The 14354-nt window shown below is 43.9% G+C and overlaps 1 long non-coding RNA gene across 4 annotated transcripts in view; it reads right to left on the reverse strand.

Moving 5' to 3' along the window:
* LOC126528369 (uncharacterized) overlaps positions 1 to 14097 on the reverse strand; it is a 51947-nt gene extending 37850 nt beyond the window's left edge. The window contains exons 1-3 of one of the 4 annotated variants that reach the window (XR_008611920.1): positions 13912 to 14097; positions 11205 to 11436; positions 8066 to 8278 (exon numbers count right to left, since the gene is read on the reverse strand). This is a non-coding gene — a long non-coding RNA (uncharacterized lncRNA). Of the gene's footprint in view, positions 1 to 8065; positions 8279 to 11204; positions 11437 to 13885 lie in introns of all 4 variants that reach the window. The other 3 variants (XR_008611918.1, XR_008611919.1, XR_007599005.2) reach the window with 3 other exon arrangements.
* Between the last annotated feature and the right edge of the window lie 257 nt (positions 14098 to 14354).

A 14354-nucleotide genomic window follows, 5' to 3' on the forward strand; every position in this document is an offset into this window, starting at 1 on the left:
ATGAATTTAAGGTACTTCCCTTCGGCTTGTGCTCCGTGCCGGCAACATTTCAGCGGCTAATAGACACAGTTCTCTCAGGCCTCAAGTGGCAAACGTGTTTAGTATATTTGGATGATACGCTTATGTTTTCTGCAACTTTTGACGAGCACCTGAGGCGACTACAGGCAGTTTTTCAAGCTATCTGATCTGTCGGTCTCACGCTGGAGCTGGAAAAATGCCACTTTGGCTTTGAAGAGCTTCTCTTCATCGGTCATGTGGTCATCAATGAAGGTGCACGGCCTGATCCCGACAAAATAGCTGCCATTGCAAATTTTCCAGCACCATCTGACAAAAAGGAAGTTAGACGATTTTTAGGACTGCACCTATTACCAAAGCTTCATTCGAAACTTTTCACAAATTGCGTCACCATTGGCACGCCTCACCAGGGAAGACGTCGCATTCGTATGGGGTGAAGAACAGCAACAAGCGTTCAACGAGCTTCGGCAACATCTCCAAAAGCCCCCAGTCCTCGGACACTTTGACAAAGATGCCTAGACAGCGGTTCACACCGACGCCAGCAATGTTGGCTTAGGAGTAGTACTCGTGCAGCGGCAAGATGGCGCTGAACGAGTAATAGCTTATGCAAGCAGAACTCTTTCCTGTACGGAAGCGAATTATTCCACCACAGAAAAAGAGTGCCTTGCGGTGGTGCGGGCCATTATGAAATTTTGCCCGTATTTGTACGGCCGCTCCTTTAATGTCGTCAGTGACCACCACTCCCTTTGTTGGCTGACGAACTTAAAAGATCCGTCAGGACTATTGGTGCACTAGAGCCTTAAGCTTCAAGAATTCGTTATGGTTATTGTCTATAAATCGGGAAAGCGACATGCGGATGCCGACTGCCTGTCTTGCGCCCCATTTGAATCTGCCAATGCAGAAGATGATGATGACGCAGCCTTTGCCGGAGTTGTCGACGCAGCTACAATCACACAGCAGCAGCGCGACGACCCGGAATTGCAACCAATTATTAGTTTCTTAGAGGGTCGCACTCCCGTTGCCCCAAGGCAAGAGACAACATGAATGACACCGTTCCGTCTCCAACATGGTCGTGAAGTTGCAACTATGCTAGATGTGATGCTGAATGCTAGATGCGATGCGATGGATGCTGAAGACTTTAAGACTTCACTCAGCGTGCTGAAAAAGTGCAACAGCTTGCTCGCATACGTATTCATAGGCAGCAGGATTACGACTCGAGACGCTATAATCTTCGTCGCCGACCAGTCTCCCAGGAGCCCGGAGAGAGTGTTTGGGTTTAGACTCCCATTCGCCGTCATGGCCTTTCGTAGAAACTGCTAAGGCGCTACTTCAGGCCGTATAACATTCTTCAGCGACGCACTGATGTCAATTATGAGGTTGCTCCCGATAGTCCACGTTGCTCAAGGCATCGACGGCACCTACCGGAAGTTGTGCACATGGTCCGGATGAAGCCCTATTTGCCCAAGTGAATTCACTGCACCGCAAGCGTGTCCTGGTCCTGTTGCCGTGACGATAAAGCATCGGAACGATGCTTTCTAGGAAGAGAGGCTAATGTCACGACTGAAGGCTAGCAGCAGAAGAAAATTAATTGAAGGACACGAGCAGCGACCACGCTCGTTTTGAAAGAAGACGAAGTTGGCGCGTTGGCTCTTGCGATCTCTGAATAAAGACCTGGTTATCGTTTCTATCAACCTGGTCCAGCATCCTGTTTTTCTGACATCGTGACAATATCGCATTCATATCAGTGGTCAAGCAGTGCTAGTCAAGCATCTGTGTCGTTCTATGATGCAGAAATGAAAATTTTGGGTTTGATGCAAACAAGATGACCTGTCACTTGCTCGTTGTTGCCCCTGATGTCGAGAGTTTGCGCTGCATATATGTAGCAAGCTTTGTGCCTGATAAACAGTTGAGAGTGTAGCGCTGTCTTTCTTTCCATTCTTTCTGTCCTTTAGAATCTTTCTTTTTCCAATTTTTTTGTGCTACAACACCATGTCGTTCAGCAAACACCAACTCGCCCAAGAAAAAGTTGTACTGCTAGGCAACTGTTCTCTTCCTCAACATATTCATGTTACAGAGGTGTTATGTGCACAGCTGCATTGAAAGTGCACGCTCAAGTTGTGAAATGCAATGTCAAAGCAGTACCGCACGTATAATGAACAAGATATGGGTGTGGCTCCCATCTGCAGCGAGCTGTCTTTTCGTCCACTTTCATTTTCCTTTATCTTATTGTCATAGCTTAAGCATGAAGAACAGAACACAGGGCAAACTGATCAACTGCACACGGCATTCTTTGATGTTATGTTGCTGGGCATACAAGCGCCGCTTTGCCTGTAGTGGCCTGCAGAATGTGACTTAGGATCAAGCGACTGCATCGATGTAAGGTGTTTATGTAATACCACAAGACGTCTAACCAGTGCAGCGCGGAAGCGGATGGATTCCAGGTGACGACAGCGGATCCTGAATTATCGAGAAGGCAAGAACACAAGAAGTGCCTTTTCACCCGTTTTTAGCCAAAGCTACGTCGAGGTTAGGCAGAAGTGACCGAGTTTACTTCCAAGGTCTATATGTTGGATTCATACTTGGAGCATTCTGAGCATTTTGCCAGTACGAATGGCATAATTCAGGCAAAGAAACTCAGTATTCTTGACAATAACCAAGGCAGAGGCAAAAGAAGTTCTTCAAATTTTATGGTACTACCAGCGCTTTCTTGGATGAAGGCTTTTGAAGTTCAGGTTCTGTTAAATAACCATTACAGCCCTCCGTTATAAGTCATAGCTGAGAGGTGCAAGCTTAATCACCAGGTACAATTCATGAAAGTGTGAAAAACTTCATTGTCCGGATAAAGCACTTTGCTCAAAAATACAATTTCATGCCCTTCCTGCAGGATGCTATGCTTGACTGTGTGACAAGCTTGTGGCAGTAAACCATAGTAAATAAATTCAAGGGGTCCTTTTCACGACAAAAAAACACTTAAACTTTGACAGTGCCTGCAAGATTGGACTATCGTAGTGAGTTGCATCGCCCACCTAAAACCATGGAAGACATTCCAGGCAACGGTGGCTGCATAAGGTGACTCGATCGTGTCGTTTTAGCATTTGCAAAGCCAGTTTGGCCATAGTTTCTAACTGACCACGTGGGAACGATACACAGGTAAACAAGATATTGCAGCAGGCTGCAATTCTCAGTAGGTTTCCCTCTTTCTCATGTAGTTTGCTCTGATGGAATCTATAATGATGCGAGTCTCGACAAAAGTTATAGCTCCTGCAGTCTACACCTCTCCTCGTCATCACTTTCACTTTGTAGTTGTCAACGACACTTTCATGGTGCAAGCATGGGAGCATGCCAAGACTGACACACCACTTATCTCGTTGTGGGAGACCAAGCTTGCGTTCACAGAGCCATGTTACAGAGCGAATATGCTACACGTATGACAAGCTTAATGAGACCTGTAGCATGGTGTAATCGACTCACAAACCTTCTACATGCGTCCTGCACATGGCCACACATCCGTCCTTCACAATGGTGGCATAAACCCAATGTGCACACAAGGTTGTAGACATTATGTGAAAGGTTGAAGTTGCGGCATGCACTGTCAGCAAAGACAATTAAACAGCATTTTAGATAGTGCCCTTTCTTCAGTCAGGTTAACCATTTCAACCAATTTTTAGCCGGCGATGGGCAACAAGTCAATTTCTCGACGCTCCTTATTGGTGCATCGTTCAGTTAGCATCTCACAGAAATGTACCTGATCAATCACGGAATTTAAAGTGAAGTTGCAGGTTCTGGAACTCCACTTTAAATTCTGGGTTTTGATTTTCAGAACTTGGAAGCGATCAGCAAGACCGCAAGTTAGAAAGGATAAGAACAGCAAATCTGCAGCTTTATGGGAGAGGCGGTCGATTTCTGTGCTGTGGTGACGATGGCCAGAAGCCGAGCTAATCGGAGTGGCACAATAGTCGACGGCAGATGTCGATTGCAGAACGGTGTACTGGCCGAGATAACAGCACTGCGTCAGGTAAGGGGAGGTATAGCGCAAGAGCGGAGGCTGGAGAAGGACAACCAGAGGCGACAAATGCCACTGAGGAAGGTACCCCGCAAACGGGGGGAAGCGATTGACAAGGCTGAGAGATGTACAGCCACACGACGCGGAGACGGAGGAGTGGAGAGCCGTGGATCACGCACGAGGCAGCAAGGAGCGCTCGCCGCTGACAATGTGACACTGCCGTGACAGTGGGAGGAGAGATAGGCGGAGTGGACGGGCAGAGTGGACAGTAGCGGTGACGGTCACGGCAGCGGCGCTGTGCAGAGGAAGGGGGCGAGAGGATAGGCGAGAACACGTGATCAGGCTTTGGAGGACAAGGGGACAGCAAGGCTCATGCCGTGCGCGAGAGATGCGCCAAGAGCGCATGCAGCTAGAGCAGCGTGCTGGCCCTGGCTACGGAGCTGGTTATGGCGAGACACAACGGCCAGGTTGATGACAACGCAAAACGCAGGAACGGCCGCCAAAGAGCTGCACTCTGAAATCTCAATGACGCGGTCCTTTGTTCCAATGTATTGCACTGGAGCAGCTTTCACTGGTCGTGTATTGTGAGTAATTGCACCAAAATTACAGCCTCAACAGAGAGAATATATAGAAAGCAGAAGTTCTGCAAAAATGTACGAGGGCAAGGCAAATGAAAGTGAGCCAATGCGAATATATGACAAATGGAGTATTTTGCTTAAAAGTAGCTTCCATGAGCATTTAGACATTTTCCCGCTGGCTAACTAGTCGTGTGATTCCCGTCTCATAAAAGTCCTTGGGTTGCTGATTCAAAAAGTCTGTAACTGACTCGTTCATGTCATCGTCCAACACAAATCATGTTCCCTTGAGCTGATTTTTCAATTGCCCCAAAATGTGGAAGTCCCAAGGTGAGAGGTCTGGGCTGCATGGCGGATGTTGCAGCGTTTCCCACTTGAACTTTGCCAGTTTTGTGTTAACCACGTTAGCAACGTAGGGACGGACATTGTCGTGGTGCAAGATGACCCTATTCGTCAATTTTCCACATTGTTTGTTCTTAATTGCAGCACACAGCCGATCTGGCGTTTCACAATAGCGGAAACGATTGATAGTCTCTCCAGGTTTAGCAAATTCGGTCAGTAATGGCCCCTGACGATCGAAAAAGAAGTTGACAACACCTTTGGAAATGACGGCCTTTGCTTTCTTTGGGGGTGGTGAATTCGAATGTTTCCATTGTAAGCTTTAACATTGTGTTTCAGGCTCGTAGTAGTGACACCTTTGGAATTGTGTTGCGGGTGATTGCAAAGGTTGATGAGCTGATTAGACAAGAACAGAGGGTAAGCGTAGATGAACTGGCAGAGCGTGTGAACATCAGTCACGGCTCGGTTCACGCCATAATTCATGAACATCTTGGTTAACGGCTCTTCTGTGCGCAATGGATGCCCAACATTTTCAACCACGACGTTGCCTTGACTCATCTATTCCGGTATCAAAATGAGGGTCACGACTTCTTGTCTAAAGTTGCGACCGGGGACGAATCATTGTGCCACTACTATGAGCCTGAAACACGATGTTAAAGCTTACAATGGAAACATTCGAATCGCATGGTGGCCCTGGCCCAGTCCGTCTTTGCAACTTTCACATCCTTTTTTGTACCGTTAGCTTCAATGCCTCACAGTGGCCAATGAAATGCAATGTTCAACGTAAACGGCAGCCATATGGCTACTAATTTTTTTTTTTTTTGAGGGACACCTCCAGCTGTCAAAAGCCTCACGACACCACGCTGTTCAACTTTTGGAGCGTCCATTATGTCACGCAATCATGTTTAACACAGTGTTTGAGAGCATTAAAGAACATTTATCCTCACACCTGCGTGTCACATTTGTAAATGAGAGATGCCTGTGTGCTATGCGCATGCCTCACAGATAATGAACCAAACCATTATTGCGCAGGGTGGGTTGGCTCACTTTCATTTGACTCACCCTCCTACATTATTTATTTATTTATTTATTTCAAAATACTACAGGTCAACAGTTATGGCTCATGCAGGAGGGGCCATACAAGGCATGGAAATACACTGTGACATAAAAAGAAAAAAAAAAGGAACGGCAGTTTAAGAGACTACCGCTAATATCAAGCAGAAAATATGTATACACATACACATATACATATTTATACATATATACACATATACTGACATATACAGCACTGATTCCCTCCAACAAATGTTCTTCTAGAGCTTCAACAAAATTAGGGGACTGGAAAATGGGCCCCGGAAGACAGTTCCAGTCGGAAACGGTCCTCGGGAAAAAACTGTGTTTGAAGGTTTCAGTTCTTGCAAAAATTGGTTCCAGTAAACGACTTCCTGTGTGGTGTGTTCATCTAGGCGATAACTGTTTAAGTACTGTGGAATGCGAAATGTTTAGTTTAAGTGCTAAAAGGTTATGCATTAACAACAAACGGGACATTTTCCTATGTACTTGAAGTAGTTGGATGTTATTTGTTTCATTAGTGTCGTAAGTGAATCAAGCCTTCTGTATTTATTATAAATAAACCTAATCGCTTTCCTTTCCACCATCTCAAGCTGGTAAATGTCCTTTACAAACGGGTCCTATACGACCGACGCGTACTCTAATTTTTATCTAATAAATGTTATGTATGCAAGACGTTTAAGCTTACTTGGAGCGCCTCTAAGCTTCCGCTTCAGAAAGCACAGCTTGGAAAATGATGAGGAACAAATGTCTGCAATATGCACAGGCCAGGTTAAATCGTTTGTTATTGTAACCCCTAAGTATTTATGATGTGTGACCTCCATAATAGAATGATTTAGAAGGCTGTAAGAGAAAGGAGAAACGCGTTTTGTGCAAAATTCGCAAGCTGACAGTTTTATCTAGGTTAAGTTGGCAAAGATACAATGGCGAAGATACAATGGAATATACAAATGCGAAGACAAAGGTTGATAAAGGGCAAAATAGTGTCACTATAAACACAAAGTTGACTGCACGTATACGCAATATCTCGCAAGAAGAAAATTGAATATAAGAATAAGTCTCCAATAAATCTAGGTATCTAAGAAAAAGTCACTATATATAATGCGTCAAACAAGGCAAGTAAACATGTTGCGATATGACAGATTCACAGATCACAGAATCCTAAGGATCACAGAATCCCCCCCCCCTCGCTCCACTCCCCCTGATAATCGCCAGCGACGAAAGGCGGCGTACTTCCTCCCTGCTTTTCTCTCTTGCGCACACAAGACTGAGTCGACTAATGCCACCATCACCCCCCTACGCTTTCACTGGCACTCGCAGCATGAGGCACGTGGTCACGATGTTATCGCCCTTGAAGTTTATACGGAACATGAGGGCGACGGCGATGGCAGGAATGCACCTGGAGTGTCCGTGTAATTGCTATCACAATAATATAAAAAAGTGTCCAGCAACTGAAGCGTCCTGTGGCCCATTACTACCCGCAAAAGAAGAATTGACAATATCGAACTTTCACCATGCAATAATTTGCTGCGCCGCAACAATGTACTTTTTCTTTTTCATTTGTGGGGCGGGGGCACCGAAATGAAAAAAAAACGTGAAGGAAAACATGTTGACCACAATCGAATGCCTACTTTGGGCACCTACCGAAGGAATATTGAAGAAAACGTGAGACGCTTGGTCCACAGAGAACCATATGCATACTGCTCGGTACCCTACACCTGCGAGACAAAACTTTCCGGAGAGGTTGTGTTCAAGCGAACGCATTGCAATCCGTCAAGTCCCCACAGTGATGGCGGCGAGCGACCATTGTTTCTTTGTTTCGTCTGCTAGCCAAAAAGAGTCCCAAACTCTGCCAGGCAAAATTCCACTCGGCCAGAGAAAAACGAACCTTATTACCTTATTGAAAAGCTCTACTTTATAATTTATGGGCAAAAACCAACTCGCCCAACTTGCTGTATTACTAGAACAGCTACTGCTACTAACGGTAGCCACTTTACAATTTTTTTCTAATAGGGTGACCTGCAAACTTTAGTCAACCTGCGGGACCAGAACTGGTGCTCACCTGTATGCATCCTGCTGTGCCGCACCAGGTTGCACCGCTGGCTGAATGCCTTGGAACAGTACTCGCACCGATACGGCCGCTCGCCCGTGTGTGTCCGCATGTGGCGCTCCACGAGGCTACTGGCGGCAGCCGTGTAGGAGCACAGGCTGCACCCAAACCGGCGGGGCACCATCGTTTGGCTAAGGTCGGCTATAATCGTGTGCATACAACTTCCTGCAACAAGCAGAGGTGAAGGAACACTAAAGCTAGACCTGTTTTAGACTAGCGATACTTCAATTCGAAGCTACATCGACGTTACTTGGGAACAGAAAGGTTGAATCAAGGAATGCACTTCTGGAAAGGTTGGTTTGCATGCAGAGAAACAATAATAGTACAAAGTAAGACTATCAGGTAGATAGTGTCAATTTATGCATGCATTGTAGATAAGCTATGTGCATTCCTCAAATTTGGTTCGCTATTTTCACACTGGCGTATTTTTGCACTAGCAATCGACTGCATCATTTTGTGATGTCTTTTCGAAAATTTTACTACTAAAATGAAGGCCAATCTTTTCTGTTGGCATCAGTGCAACATCATAGATATTTCACAGTGTTTTCTATATTTGGGCAGTCTTCAATAAGGAAAAGTAGCAAAATTCTTAAATTTGGAGCCCCGTTTGGTTTCAAATGCAATGAGATTTTCTTTATCTATAAATGCACTTGACTTGCCCATACCAGGCATTGTCAGAATTCATGACATTACATGTTCATTGCAAGAATTTTCACACTGGTGTTGTTAATAGCAGACTTTTTTTTCTGGTCACCTTGCTTCTGGCACACTTAGCCTTTGTTAACAGTAAGCCTGAGCTATATCATATTCCTAAGGTGTAGTCTAATATGCTAGGTAAACATCTTGTTGAGCAGTTAGCGTGAGTGTCCCTCGCAATGTCAGCAGTGGGGTGTAAAGTGTGGCTTCAAACTTAACAGCTTTGTGCAATTTCGCGTCCAGCTTTACATATGTCTTGTTGAATTTCTGCATTGCATTACTGGCTTTCCATGATGTGCACCACAACCATCTCAACATGTCAAAAAAAACAAAAACAAAAGAAAAAACAAAAAGAAAAGCTTCGCTTTTAGGCAGTAAAGAAAAATGTTGAGGTTGCAGATATATGCTTCTTTTTTTAAAAAATGATCCTGGGCAATCAATTTTCTGCCCTTACCAATTACCGAAATTAAATTGAGTGCTTTTCCAGAAGTACCCGAACTGCTATGAAAGGCCAGTGTAATGTAGCACCAGCTTTTCCAAGGCTGTAGTGAAAATGGATGAAAATGAACAAATAGAGGTATTGATCAACAAAAAGAAATTCACAGTGTACAATACAGGTGCCCTGAAATATTTGGAATATAAATAGGGTTGCAAGTCCAGGACATGTACATACGAAACAAATTTAAAACATAAACACCAAGAGAGGCATGGGATTGTGAAGCAACGAAAACAAAACACCAGTGTTCCTATAATTCATGCCAATTTGTTTGAACCAGAAATTAGTCACATAGCTATCTGGTCAAGGGTAAGTACACGTAAAATACATAGCAATGAAAGATGGTGCTTGCTTCTGAATTGTGAGACATATAATAAAATAAAACAAAAATAAAACAGTTGTAGTGCCTATAAAAGAACCAATAGGGAGGGCAATGAAGATTTTCTCTTTGGTCAAAAAAAAAAACAACAGATTTTCGTAAAAGCACAAATAGCTGAACTGAACAAGTTACTAAAAGAGAGGCGAAAAAAAAAAATATTCAGAACATGTACACTACAAGCAACCTCCGTAAATGCATGTACTTTTTCACTGTTCAAAACAACAATTTCACCACAACCTTCAAACAAAAACCAAGATAAAGCAGACCCCCACGAGTTTTCACCATGAGCTCAGTACACAGAATGTTCAGAACTCCAGCATTATCAATAATGGTCAAGTGTTGCAAAAATAAATCCTAATTCCTGCTAGTTTGGATGTATTTCCATGCAGGTGTACAGTGGTTTGAACAGCATTGCAAGTGTAATGTGGCTAGCATACAAACCAGCTCCATAGAGTCAAATTGTAACATACCACTTTAGCACTGTAAAAATATGCAAGACTAAATAGGTTTTTACAGGTCAAAGCAAAGAGATCAACTCTGAAGGGGAATGGAGGGTGGTGCATGACAACCTGCAACAGTTCTCTGGTTATTAGGAGCATTTCACAAGCGAGATGGTTTTAAAATGTAACTTCACTCCATGAACACTTTGCATTCAGATATTCTGTCCCCTTAAAAGAGGCAGGCCATGTCTAGAGATTGGATGTTAAGGCACTAACACTGCAGTTTTAGGTGCCTACAACAAGTACTAAAGCTACTATTTAAGACATATATACACCGATTACGGTCTTCTAGGCATGTATAGGCTGAATTTAAAAGAACTATGATGTGCATCTGCAAATAAATTGTGGCTCTCCAAGAACACAGCCCACTAAACCCTTGTGTTGCAAAATTAATTTTATTTTCTCAATAAGAAGGAAAGAGGCAGGTTGCATACGTAGCTTACAAGGTTTATCTGAAACCTAGTGTGGTTAGATGCCACGGTAAAAGTTGAGAAAGCAGCAACAAAAAAGCACCATTCCAAGGTTTCTGGGTTTCATATTGCGCCTATTTTCACAGAGTATTAGTTTGCATCCAAGAGAAAAGTAACACTCAACATCCACCAATGTTAGCTTGAGAGAATGCTACGGGCCGCACAATTAGCGACGGAAAAATGTAACACTAGGAAACAGGAAGACTGCAGTACGGACCAGTAAGCCAAACGCAGGGAGTTTACGATAAATAGGTTGACTTGTGTGTGTCATGTAATGTGTAGAGATGATGACCGGTGGGCTATCTAGAGTAATGAAATAGGTGCCAGAGGAAGAGATGCACAGTTGCGGGCAGCCGACGATTTCGTGGCCTTATGAGGTGAGGAACCTTGCAGGCACAGGATGTAGTTGGTGGACATAAGGCAGCAGAGCTATGGGGAAACAGAACATAAACCGACCAAGTCGAAGAATTACAGCGTTAAAAAGCTTGACATTACGGAGCCAACATGAGAGCCTTGTTCACAATAAGAAACAAGAAGGGTATGAGTTTACTGTGAATGAGCGCATAACGCAGAGTGCAAGCACAATGTGCTCAATCCCGTATAAGTCCCTGTTCTTCTTGTTTCCCGTTCATTGTGAGCAAGGCTCATGTATTTAGTAATTTCTTCAGATTGGTTGGCGTCTGTTCTGTTTTCTTCATGATTCTTCCCAAACAGATGAACGTTTGTAAGACTCTTGACTTTGAGGCAGGGGTAACCGGCAATCCCTAGGTGAGGCCTTCAACCTGCAAAGTGCATAAATAGGCTAATGATGATGGTGACACATAAGGTTGGTGTTCGAACAAATCATCACCACAAGCCCAAAAAGTTGCCAGGCTATAGCGACTCTTTGATTTCCGAAACTCAATTCTGGCAAACAGCGATTATGAGGTCCCTGATTCCTAGATGTGTTTAGATAATCCCACGTGCCTGTGAAGAACTCCAGCCCTTGTGGAAAACATTAAAGAAAGTGCCAGTGCTGCTGGGACAACTCCTGGAAGCTCAATGCTAAAAGGAGGCTCCCCAGCAATTTGAAGACAGCAACAGAGTGCCATTCATGGAAAGCAGGAGACACAATAAATTTCCAGTTACCAAGCACTCCAGAAGGGTGGCTTTTACTGACTACGCCACTACTCTCAGTGCATTATTTTTTTGGCGACAGAATGATAAAGTTTTTAGATAATTGGAGAGGTTAGCTTAGTGTAGGACTTGGCATGCTACTTCAGGTGAAATGAGCAGGCATGAAAGGAGAGTGAGATGAAAACAAAGTGCGTGCACAAACACACATGCCCACACAAAAATGTACGGCGATTACAAAAGTGGTAGGCAGTGCAGAAGGAAAATTGAAAACCAGCTGTCTTGTAATCTATAAATCACTCTTCACACAAGTGTTTGGTTAAAGCAAACAAATTACCTGCACGAAAGAAATAGCGTAAGAAGAGGATATAGAGCTCAAAAGGAAGAAGTACTGTTTTCAGAAAACATGACAGTATTCTTCAGGAAAGATTTCCGCATTAAAGCTCAGTGACAGTCCTGATACAACCTTGTTACATTTGGTGGCCTCTTGAGCTCAACGTTCTCTTCTTCCATTACAATATATATGAATAAAAAGAATGTAGCTAATTCTAAAGCAGCAATACATGATGCATCGAAATATCAGTGGTGTGGTCAACACAGTCATTCTTGATGGCCCCACAAGTCCTGCAGCCTGTAAAAGATATCCAAGTTTTTTAAGAGAAGCGCTGAAACATTTCGCATTGTACTCTGGCAACAATGTTATGTGCAGACGCTCTGTAGCACCTTTGTCATATTTCTAGGAATTTCAGCAAGAGCTTGGGAAGCTACGATTATGTTTCAAGTTCTACTCCTACAGGAACATCTCGCACATGCACATTTTTCGAAGTGGTCACCTTGGCGCCCAAAACACCATTCTGTTGCTGTCTCCAGCTGACAAAACGAAATGTCACAACATTGATCTCCATGACAGATTTCTATCTCTTGCGTTCACAAACGCAGAAAGTTTGGCCAGGCTGGATTAAATTTACATTATCAGCGCAACAATGTGAGGCACAGCTTACAGACAGCGCTGGCTCGCAAATAATGTGTAATGACGTTTTTTTGAATAAGCGCGTCTCATAGAGTGAAGGAAGCAAGACGAACACGAGGATACAGGAAACTGGGGGAGTGGGGGGGGGGGGGGCACTAATCTCCCAACCTATAAATTTCGTGAAGCCAGAGAAAGCCGACATGGTCAGTGCAAACAGCAACAAAACACACACCTCATTGTACACGCGACGGCAAGCTAAGAAACGTCAATTATTTACATGATAAAGCTACAGACAGCGAGCAAACACACATCTGTCCAAATCTTGATATAGCTTCAGCTTCTTTTATTTCACGTTTCATCTGACGATGACGTCCTACAACCGCACATATGCTGAAGTCTGGGCTGCAGCCACAACTCGTGCACTGAGTTCAGGAATTTGCAGTGCAAATTCATGAGAACGTTAAGGAATACCAACTCGCTGAAACTGCCATCAATGCTTAACGAGCGAGCGAAGAGTGAATTCACACACTCAAGAAATAGCAGCTGATCACACGCACCTTCATTAATGTCTTATTCACTGAAACATCAGAAGAATTAGAAAGCGACGAAGGAAAAAAGAAGAGCGAGTAGCTAACCCCATTGAGACCATGACTGAGTTGATTTAAAACATCTCCAACCCTGTGAGGCTACTCCATTCAGCATGAATCAGCATGCATGGCTTAAAGCGAACGCAAATCAGTCGCATATTCAGGCTGTCAGCCATATACTGCGGCTAAATCATTTCTAATAATCGAGAGTGGGTCAATGGACGATTCTATTTCGCTATAACAGCCAGCAATCGAAGCTGAGCGCTCAAAACGTTCACTAGTGATCATCGGCAGATAGCACTGGCATTGTAACGTAGCAGTACACGGTGCGCTTTGTTCTAACAAAAATATTTTGATGCAATGTGACGCAGCTGAGCGCTCACTATTCAAAACGGCGATATTAGCCTGCATTGTGGCATTGCCACACATAGTACTTGACATAAACGTTCCTCAGAAGTCTTGAGAATATCTGTACAGTGAAACGAAGCTATCTATAATCTTATATGCCGCGCGGAAGAGAGTTCAAGAAGTGTCGCAACTGGTTTAAAGTTTTGAACTTACTTTGATGTTCATGGTGCGTTACTTACGGTCTTTTCAACACTCCGATAGATTGGAACAGCACTTCACCTTGTCATCTCCACACGTACCGCTAGCTAGCTGTAAAGTAAGTTGTTTTCAGTGATTCTGAGTGTCGATGCTGCTGTCTAGCTTTATCACGAAGCTAATTTAATCTTTCAAAGCGCGAACGCAAGCCCAGGTGCACTCACTCTTGGGGGCAGCCATCGCGTGGTGCCGATGTCTATGGGAGTTAACTGAAATACTTGGTTTCAGTTCTTGTTTCCAGATCTACGGCTCTCTAAAAGATGGATATTTATGGGATGCAGGACGGAAATGGAAGGACCATAATTCTAAGAAACATTCTATATCTAGCTCGTGGTAATATAACAAGTCAAGAAGCGGCATGCAAGCTCAGAGATACATAGGGCGTAATAACTGCGAGACTTAAAGAAGGTGACACACAACATCGACT

This window comes from Dermacentor andersoni, chromosome 9, assembly GCF_023375885.2.
Source record: "Dermacentor andersoni chromosome 9, qqDerAnde1_hic_scaffold, whole genome shotgun sequence".
In the NCBI taxonomy this organism is placed as follows: Eukaryota; Metazoa; Arthropoda; class Arachnida; order Ixodida; family Ixodidae; genus Dermacentor; species Dermacentor andersoni.